Source organism: Mustelus asterias, unplaced genomic scaffold (genome assembly GCF_964213995.1).
Source record: "Mustelus asterias unplaced genomic scaffold, sMusAst1.hap1.1 HAP1_SCAFFOLD_680, whole genome shotgun sequence".
Classification (NCBI taxonomy): domain Eukaryota; kingdom Metazoa; phylum Chordata; class Chondrichthyes; order Carcharhiniformes; family Triakidae; genus Mustelus; species Mustelus asterias.
The window spans coordinates 114,180-123,616 of NW_027590629.1; the positions used below are offsets into that span (position 1 = coordinate 114,180).

General features: G+C 45.0%; 2 non-coding genes across 2 annotated transcripts; both read left to right on the top strand.

The window, feature by feature from the left end:
• Positions 1-980: 980 nt before the first annotated feature.
• Positions 981-1,070, top strand: trnap-agg (transfer RNA proline (anticodon AGG)). The gene is given in 2 exon segments: positions 981-1,016; positions 1,035-1,070. It is a non-coding gene; the product is annotated as a tRNA-Pro (tRNA).
• A 4,260-nt stretch (positions 1,071-5,330) lies between these two features.
• On the top strand, positions 5,331-5,403 carry trnar-acg (transfer RNA arginine (anticodon ACG)). The gene has a single exon. It is a non-coding gene; the product is annotated as a tRNA-Arg (tRNA).
• Positions 5,404-9,437: the final 4,034 nt, after the last annotated feature.

Sequence of the window (9,437 nt, forward strand, 5' to 3'; positions counted from 1 at the left end):
AACTTCTGCGTGAACTCTGCCAGTCACCACATTCATTCCCCATTTCCATCTCGAGGGGATTATTCCGTTGTTGTTACTCCTTCTAACCCACTGCGTGTCTGTTCCCTATTTTCAGACATGAGTAACGGTGACTCAGTGTCCCAGTCAGAACCAGGAGTTGAAGCAGCAGAGGGTGAAGAATCAGCAATACCCTGCAGTTACTCGGGACAGAGTTTAACTATACAACATTACCTGTTCTGGTATCGCCAGTATACACACCGAGCTCCTCGTTAACTGCTCAGAGCCGCTAATTTACCGAAACGGCTCCAGGTTTTGAACACTGCAGCGGGAATCTCAACCTGAAACAAAGCACTTTTCACTTGCCCATGGAAGATTTGAAGGTGACAGATAGCGCCGAGTATTACTGTGCACTGAGAGCCACAGTACATGAAGCTTCATACAAAATCTGGCACAGGTCGATAGTCAATGATTCATTGTCAGGACAACACATGGGGTTAACCTTCAGAGAAAATTTACTCATAGTGAACGTGACAATACAGTCCCGTCTGAGTGTTTTCTCTCACTGAGGTTACTGATTGTCACTGTTGGGAAATTTGACATGTTTTTACTCATCTTACTATCACATCAAGTCCAATCGCTCCCCGATCCTTTCACACAAACCCTCAGATCTCCCAGGTGAACCATGTCATCAGACAGACCACACCTTTCAAAAGTGATCAAATATCAAAGGCAGGCTCAGAGTTGTCACATGTTGAAGTCGCTGGGTTAAAATTATTGACTGTAACATGTGTACTTTATAAACAAAAAACCCCAGTTGCAAACAGTCGAGGTAACAATATTGGGCGGATATTTTGCTGGTGCTTAAAGTCCACAAATGCTGATGCGGTGAGTTATTTAAACAATTTCGGCTTTCACTCGAGGTGTCAGAACTGCTTTGTAGAAAGTTAAACAATTTTTATTTTGCTGCCTAATAACGTGCAGGCTCGTTGGTCTAGGGGTATGATTCTCGCTTAGGGGATCTCGCCCCGTTAGCATGCAAGAGGTCCCGGGTTCAAATCCCGGACGAGCCCCTCATTTATTTCGTTTTGACCAAAATATTGTGTTCAAAAGGAGATATTTTGATTTGTTTAAGGTGCAAACGGCGGGATGGCTTTCTGCTGACTGGCTCCGAAAAAGAGTCATAAAGGCACAGAATTTTGCAGCACGGATAGAGCCCACTGGGACACCCACACGGCAGGCGCGGACACCCATCATGTCTGCGCCTGCCACGTGACAGCTGGACGGGAAGCGTTAGTTCTGATTCTCGCTCCACAGATACTTCCAGAAATACTGACATAACCCAGTATTTTCTGTTTTTATTTCAGATTTTGAAAGTCCGCAGTGTGCTGCATTATATCAGACTTTGGGCTGACAAGTGGCAAGTAACATTCGCGCCACACAAATGCAAGACAATGTCCATCACCAATAAGAGAAAATCTAACCACCGCCTCTTGACAGTCAATAGATTTTCCATCACTGAATCCCCCATTGTTAACATCCTTACGGTTACCATTGACCAGATACTCAATTGGACTCGCCACATAAACACAATGGCTACAAGAGCAGGTCAGAGGCCAGGAATACTGTGGCGAATAACTCACCGCCTGACTCCCCAGAGCCTGTCCACCATCTACAAGGCACAAGTCAGGAGCGTGATGGAATATTCCCACCTCGCCTGGATGGGTGCAGCTCCAACAACACACAAGAAGATTGACATCATCCAGGACAAAGCAGCCCGCTTGATTGGCACCACATCCACAAGCATTCAATCCCACCACAGCCGATGCTCAGTAGCAGCGATGTGTATCTAAAAGATGCACAGTAGCAATTCACCAAAGGTCGGTAGACAGCACCTTTGAAACCCAAGACCACTTCCATCCAGAAGGAAAAGGGTAGTAGACACATGGGAACATCATCACCTGCAAGTTCTCCTCCAAGTCACTCACCATCCTGACTTGGAATTATGTTGCCATTCCTTCGCATGGCCTCATTCTGTGGTGTACTCATTTTCTGGTTTAGTGCGTACCTCACCCTGAGGCCGTGAACCGCAAAGCATTTTCTCATTTCTCATTTCTGTCATCTCTCCCTCAATGTCAACAAAACGGAGATTGTCATTGACTTCAGAAAGCGTCGAGGAGAACATGCCCCTGTCTCCATCAAAGGGAACGAAGTGGAAAGGGTCGAGAGGTTCAGGTTTTTAGGTCTCCAGATCACCAACAACCTGTCCTGGCCTCCCATGCCGACACTATAGTGAAGAAAGCCCATCAACGCCTCCATTTTCTCAGAAGACTCAGGAAATTTGGCATGTCAGCTACGACTGTCACCAAGGTTTACAGGTGCACCATAGAAAACATTCTTTCTAGTTGTATCACAGCTTGGTATGGCTCCTGCTCTGCCCAAGACCGCAATAAACTACAAAGGGTCGTGAATGTAGCCCAATCCATCACTCAAACCAGCCTCCCATCCATTGATTCTGTCTACACTTCCTGCTGCCTCGGCAAAGCAGCCAGCATAGTTAAGGACCCCACGCACCCCACACATTCTCTCTTCCACCTTCTACCTTCGAGAGAAAGATACAGAAGTCTGAGGTCACGTACTAGCCGACTCAAGAACAGCTTTTGAATGGACATTACCTTGCATTAAGCTGATCTTCCTCTACACCCTGACAATGACTGTAATACCACATTCTGCACTCTCCAGTTTCCTTCTCTATGAACAATACGCTTTGTCTGGATAGCGCGCAAGAAAAAATGCTTTTCACTGTATACTAATACATGTGACAATAATAAATTAAACCAAATCAAATCGTTTCATTTCTCCTGACTTCCAGACTATTCCTGTTGTTACATTTCCTCCCTCCTGAGTTTCAGTCGTTTCAAATTCCCACATTTTTCACCTTTTCCCGTTGTAATGAAAGGCCATGGACGTAAAAGTTGAGCGTTGTTTCCCTGTCCACAAATTCTGCCGGAATTCCTAAGTTTATGCAGCATTTTCCACCTTCGCTGCAGTTATCTGATCGGCTTTGAATGGCCAAGAGAACATCTTTTCTTTCAATCAGTTGCTGCTTATAGGCTCTTTGGTGTAGGGATATGAATCACATTTTGGTATGCCTTAACCACCGAGATCCCGAGTTGAAATCCGAGACTAGCCCTACTGTTTCTTCTTATCCCTGTTACATCAAAACATCGGAAGCAGGAGTAGGTCATTGGAACATCATCTACCATTCATTGTTATCATGCCTGATAATCAAATTCAATACTCTGATCCGCCATTTAGCCCCAAGAGCTATATTAAACTTCTCTTGAAATCATAGTGTTTGGCCTCAACTACTTTCTGTGGAAGTGAACTCTGCAGATTCACCACTCTCTGGCTGAAGGAAGTCTCATCATCCCAGCCGTTATCCTCAAACTATAATCCCTAATTCTGGACTCCCCACTAACGTGAACATTCTTTCTGAATCTACCCTGTTTCATCCGGTCAGAATGTTATAAGGTTCCATTAGAATCATAGAGTCCCTACAGTACAGAACGAGGCCAATTCGGCCCATCAAGTCTGTACTGACCGCAATCCCATCCAGGCCCCACTCCTGTAACTCCATGCATTCACCCTGCTAATCCCCCTGACACTAGGGCCAATTTAACACGGCCAATCAACATTAGCCGCACGTCTTTGGACAATGGGAGGAAATCGGAACACCCGGAGGAAACCCATGCAGATACGGGGAGAATGTGCAAACTCCACACAGACAGTGACCCGATGCCAGATTTGAACCCCGGACCCTGGCGTTTTGAGGCAGCAGTGCTAACCAATGTGCCACCCAAAACACGTCTGCCCAGAAATAGCCAGGATTAGTTGGCAAGAAATGCATTTGCCAATGTTGGACACCTCAGTGTTAAAATAAGCCGCATCCATGAAGGGACTCGAACACACGCATCCTGGTTTAGGAAGCCAGTAGCCTTACGCATTAGGTCACCTGAACTATAGGTGAGCTACTGCTGCAGCTTTAAAAAGCTGTATATCTCCATCCACATAGACAGTGACTAACCCCAGAATCGAAACCAGGTCCCTGGTCTTGTGAGCCAGCAGAACTAACCACTGTGTCGCCCTCTCCCACGAAGATTTGATCAGATTTCATGAGCTGCAGATTTTGTCTTTTTCTTTGCAATGCAGGCTTTGGGATTGGTTCACATGGGGTTTCGTTTGCGAATCTGAGCACAAACTGTGAGAAATATATCAACACAACACAATCGCTCGAAAATAAAGATATGATCAACAGGGTTGGCTATGTAACTTGACGTTCATTTTATCTCCATTCACCTCTTCAACTGGCCCCATCATTATGGTTTCAATGAGCTGCCTGGATGTTTCTTTTTGTTCATGTGGGTGTCGCTGGCTAGATCGGCATGCACTGCCCATGAGTGTTTAGCCTTGAGAAAGTAGTGGTGAGCTGCATTCTTGAAACGTTGCAATCCATTTGTACAGGTACACTTACTGTGCTGTTAGGGAGGGAATTCCACGAATTTGTCCCAATGACAGTGAAAGAACGGCGATATATTTCCAAATCAGAATGCTGAGGGACTTGAGGGTGGTGTTGGCTGTGTGGCGTTGGAGGGGGGTGGGGGGGTGGGGGGGGGGGGTGGGGCGGGGGAGCTGCCAGGTGGAAACGGTCTTGGGTTTGGAAGATGCTGTCTAAAGTGCCTTTGGTGGATTCCTGCATCATGCAGACAAGTGGAGAATATTCTATCGCACTCCTGACTTGTGCCACGTCGAACGTGCACTGTTCATTGGGAGTCAGGAGGTGAGTTACTCCCGCAGGATTCCCACCGTCTACCCTGCTCTTTTAGCCACTGAATAAACTGATAACATGTGTGCTGAGTCAAAATAGGTGTGTCTTCTTTCCTGCTCGGTTTGTCGTGAATTTTCAGCACTTTTGTCTTTTCCTGAATGTATTTTGAGGCTCAAGTAAGAGCCAATATCATATGATTGTAAGATACTATATTCAGGTAATATTCATTAGTGGATTCACTGGCGGGAGGGGTCCGGTTTCGAGTCATGTTGTTGACGCTGGATTGATATCGCAGAGAAGCAGGCTGAAGCTTTGGGAACCAGGGTTCGAATTCCAGCGCAGCAGGTTAACTCAATTCAAGGCAAAGTAGAATTACTGTAAGTGAGTGGAGAAAATTGTAATTATGCAACATTTCCTCAGTGAAACGAATACGTTTTGAACATGTTTCTGCCGATTTTGAAGCCTCGGACCGATATGTAAACATTGCTGCATGTTGTTTTGCCGTGGGCCAGTGGCGCAATGGATAACGCGTCTGACTACGGATCAGAAGATTCCAGGTTCGACTCCTGGCTGGCTTGGTTAGTTCACAAACCCCACATTCGTGTGGATGAAAAACGTGTTTACACAAATTTTGGACCAATTCAGAGAGATGTTGACCAAATGCAATCAGCTTCTATGAAGAAATTTATCTTAGCTAATTATTTTTTCAAAAAAATGTTGACTATTTTAAGAAAAAATTTACTGATAAGTTTCAATTAAGTTTTTTTAAAAAAATAGTTTCTTTAAATGACGAATTCTCGTTAAAGTATTTGGGAAAAATATGTTAGCATGTTTAAGCTACCTTTTAAAAAGTTGGAAATTTCTCGAAAAATACGTGGAAACATTACGTTTTTCAAAATGTTGAAAACATTTTCTAAAAAGTTGATGAACTCTGATTAAACATGTTTAATTTTAAGAAGCAAAATACACAGAAATGTTTTTAAAAAGTTGACAAATTCCAGTTAAAGCAGATGGAGGAATTTCTTTGGAGTAAGTTTAATTTTGAAAAGTTCAAATTAGCCAGAAGTTTCTGGTTTGTAATGCTGGGATTGTTGTCCATTGGAGCGAAGGAGATTGAGGAGCGATTTAATCGAGGTGGACTAAATTAGGGCAAGTTTAGAGGGGGAGGGGCAAATTTTAAGATATTGGGCAAGGCGCGGGCGAAGAAGATTTGGAAGCAACATTTTATCCACAGCAAGTGCTCAGGACCTAGAACTCATTACCTACGAGAAGATTGGATGCGGTCAATTTAGGTAATAGAAACTCTGAGGTGGACATGGACTTCCTGAGAAAGAAGATGAGTCTCCAGGAACATTCTTTAGGCAGGTACATGGATCTCCTCGATGACATTGAATCTGAAGATCAACCTGTGGAAGCACACCCCTTCCCCGGCCATCGCCCCCACCCACTGTTGAGAACAGTACAGCACAGGAAACAGGCCCTTCGGCCCTCCAAAATGTTTGATAAGAACCCCGCTGATATTAAATGCAAGGGCATCAAAATCAAAAAGGGTATTTTGGAACACTGGTTCTTCGTTGTATATATTTTCAATTTCATATAACGGGAAAAAGGATATGCAAAATATTCAGACTATTGAATGGGAACTCCCGACATTTTGAATGGGAACTCCCGACATTGTTACAAGGACAACATTCACCATTTCCCTCATTGCCACCACCGCAGAAGCTGTCTTGGCTGAAGGGCCAGCATTGCGGTGAATCCTCGTTTCGGTCCCGCTGTGGGGAAAACAACTTCGTTGATTCGCTGGCCCTGCTCTGACGTAATAAACTGGAGAACAAAGAGTTTGTGAGCTGATTGGATGAATTGGAGAATCAGGGACATGATTGGGAAGTCATCAGTTGATTCGTTTGGGAATTAACCAATCGCTGGAGAGACCGAATATATATGTAAATATCTTCACCCAAACAATTACAGATTGAACCCATTCTGTTTATTTCCGCAATAAACTCCCTGCAAACATGTTGGGTCTCATTTTGTATTCATTTCTCACTGTTTCAGCTCTTTTGCCTGGTAAGTCTGCAAGGGACATAAACTTCTTCTTGCAAGCGATGTCGACAGTAATTTAGTTCCGCTTTGCTGTTGATGATAATGTGATCCATGCTCTGATGTCATGAGTTACAATAGAATAACACCTTAACTTTCAATATTCCTAAATTTCTGCCGGTGTCGCGACTGGAGACTCAATATCAAAGGAGCCGGTTACAGCGATGAAATTTGAATGGGATTCAAAGAACAAAGAACAAAGAAAATTACAGCACAGGAACAGGCTCTTCGGCCCTCCAAGTCTGCACCGATCATGGTGCCCGACTGAACTAAAACCCGCTACCCTTCCGGGGACCCTATCCCTCTATTCCCATCCTATTCATATATTTGTCCGGACGCACCTTAAAAGTCACGATCGTATCTGTTTCCAGTGCCTCCCCGGCAGCGTGTTCCAGGCACCCATCACCCTCGGTGTAAAACACTTGCCTCATACATCTCCTTTAAGCCTTGCCCCTCCCACCTTAAACCTATGCCCCCTCGTAATTGACTCTTCCACCCTGGGAAAAACCTTCTGACTATCCACTCCATCCATGCCCCTCAGAATCTTGAAGACTTGTATCAGGTCATCCCTCAACCTCCGTCGTTCCACTGAGAACAAACCAAGTTTCTCCAACCTCTCCTCATAGCGAATGGGCGGCACGGTAGCACAGTGGTTAGCACAGTGGTTAGCACTGCTGCTGCACAGCTCCAGGGATCTGGGTTCGATTCCCGGCTTTGGTCACTGTCTGTGTGGAGTTTGCACATTCTCCTCGTGTCTGCGTTGGTTTCCTCCGGGTGCTCGCATTTCCTCCCACAGTCCAAATATGTGCGGGTTAGGTTGATTGGCCGTGCTAAAAATTGACCCTTCGAGTCCTGAGATGCGTACGTTTGAGGGATTAGCGGGTAAATATGTACGGAGATAGGGGTAGGGTCTGGGTGGGATTGTGGTCAGTGCAGACTCGATGGGCCGAATGGCCTCCTTCTGCAGTGTAGGGCTTCTATGATTTTAATGCTCTCCATGCCAGGCAACATCCTGGTAAATCTTTTCTGTGCCCTGTCCAAAGCCTCAACATCCTTCTGGTAGTATGGCGACCAACATTGAAAATTACATTCCAAGTGCGGCCTAACTAACGTGCTATAAAGCTGTAATATGACTCGCCAATTTTTAAACTCCATGCCCCGTTGACCAATAGGTTAACGGCACAGCAGCTGGTGCATATTACATTCAATTGTACCGCCAGGACCGGGAGAAGGCTCCCAGCAAAAAGAACGGAGAAAGCCCCCATCTTCTTGATCTATATCTCTTATTATGGAGATATTTCCAGCGCAAAGGGTGTGGGAACACTATTTCTGCATATATAGAGACATCGAAATGCGAGGGGAATTTCAGCATGTGTGAGCTGCGGCTGTCGGACAGCGCGGTGTATTACTGTGGACTGAGAGACGCAGTGACAGAAACCAGAGGGAGCCTGGTATGAAAAAAAACATTGCCCCAGAGTGACAAGATGAACGGACCAGAGAATGGTAATATTATTGGGCTATAAATAGAGCATGATTCACTCTGTGGTGCTTCTATACATTTTCGGTATTGCTGATATTCACAACAGGAGAGGCGATGGCCGAGGGGTATTATCCTGAGACTATTAATCCAGAAACTCAGCGAATGTTGTGCGGACCCGATTCAATGAAAACAATATCGACAACTAAGAATCTATTGACGACCATGAAGCCATTGTCGATTGTCGGAAAACCCATTTTGTTCACTAATGTACTTTGGGGAATGAAATCTGCCGTCCTTACCTGGTCTGGCCTACACGTGACTCCAAAGCCAAAACAATGTGGTTGATCTCAACTACCGATGGACAACTAGTGGTATCCATGTCCCACACACAGAAAAAATTCACTGGAATCACTGTTAACACTGTCCTGATAATAAGGCTAATGGACGTATTGAGAAAAAAAAGGCAAGGACAGAACTATTTAGCCTCCATTAGCTTCCGGGTCACAGTAAGAAAATAAGGGTTTTTTGTGGAATGTCAATTATTGAGCATGTTCAAAAAAATCAACAGCTTTTGGAAGCCTAATGGCATTAAGCGCTATGCAGATAGCGCGGGAAAGTGGCGTTCAGGCTGATCAGCCCTGATCTAACTGAATGACGAAGCAGAATCGAACGACAGCATGGCCTACTGCTGTTCCCATGTTCCTGTACGCCATTTTTCTACATTCTTCCCCAAGTCAATCGCTAAATGTGTAAGTTATCTCTGTAAGGATGATTATGTTAATCCAGCTCACGGTGCGTCTGGTTACTGTCTGTTATCTCACCACCTGGGTGTCACACAGCACCACTGGAGACAGAAGGGAGGGAGCTGAGAACATACGAAAAAAGGAAGCTGATTATTGAAGGCTGGGATTAGACCGGATAAAATCAAACACGCAGCTCCCCTTTTACAGAGCGACAGCGGCAATGCAGCTGCTGTGGGGATCATTCCTGACAGGTAATTACGTGCAAAAAACATTGCACTGTTTCACA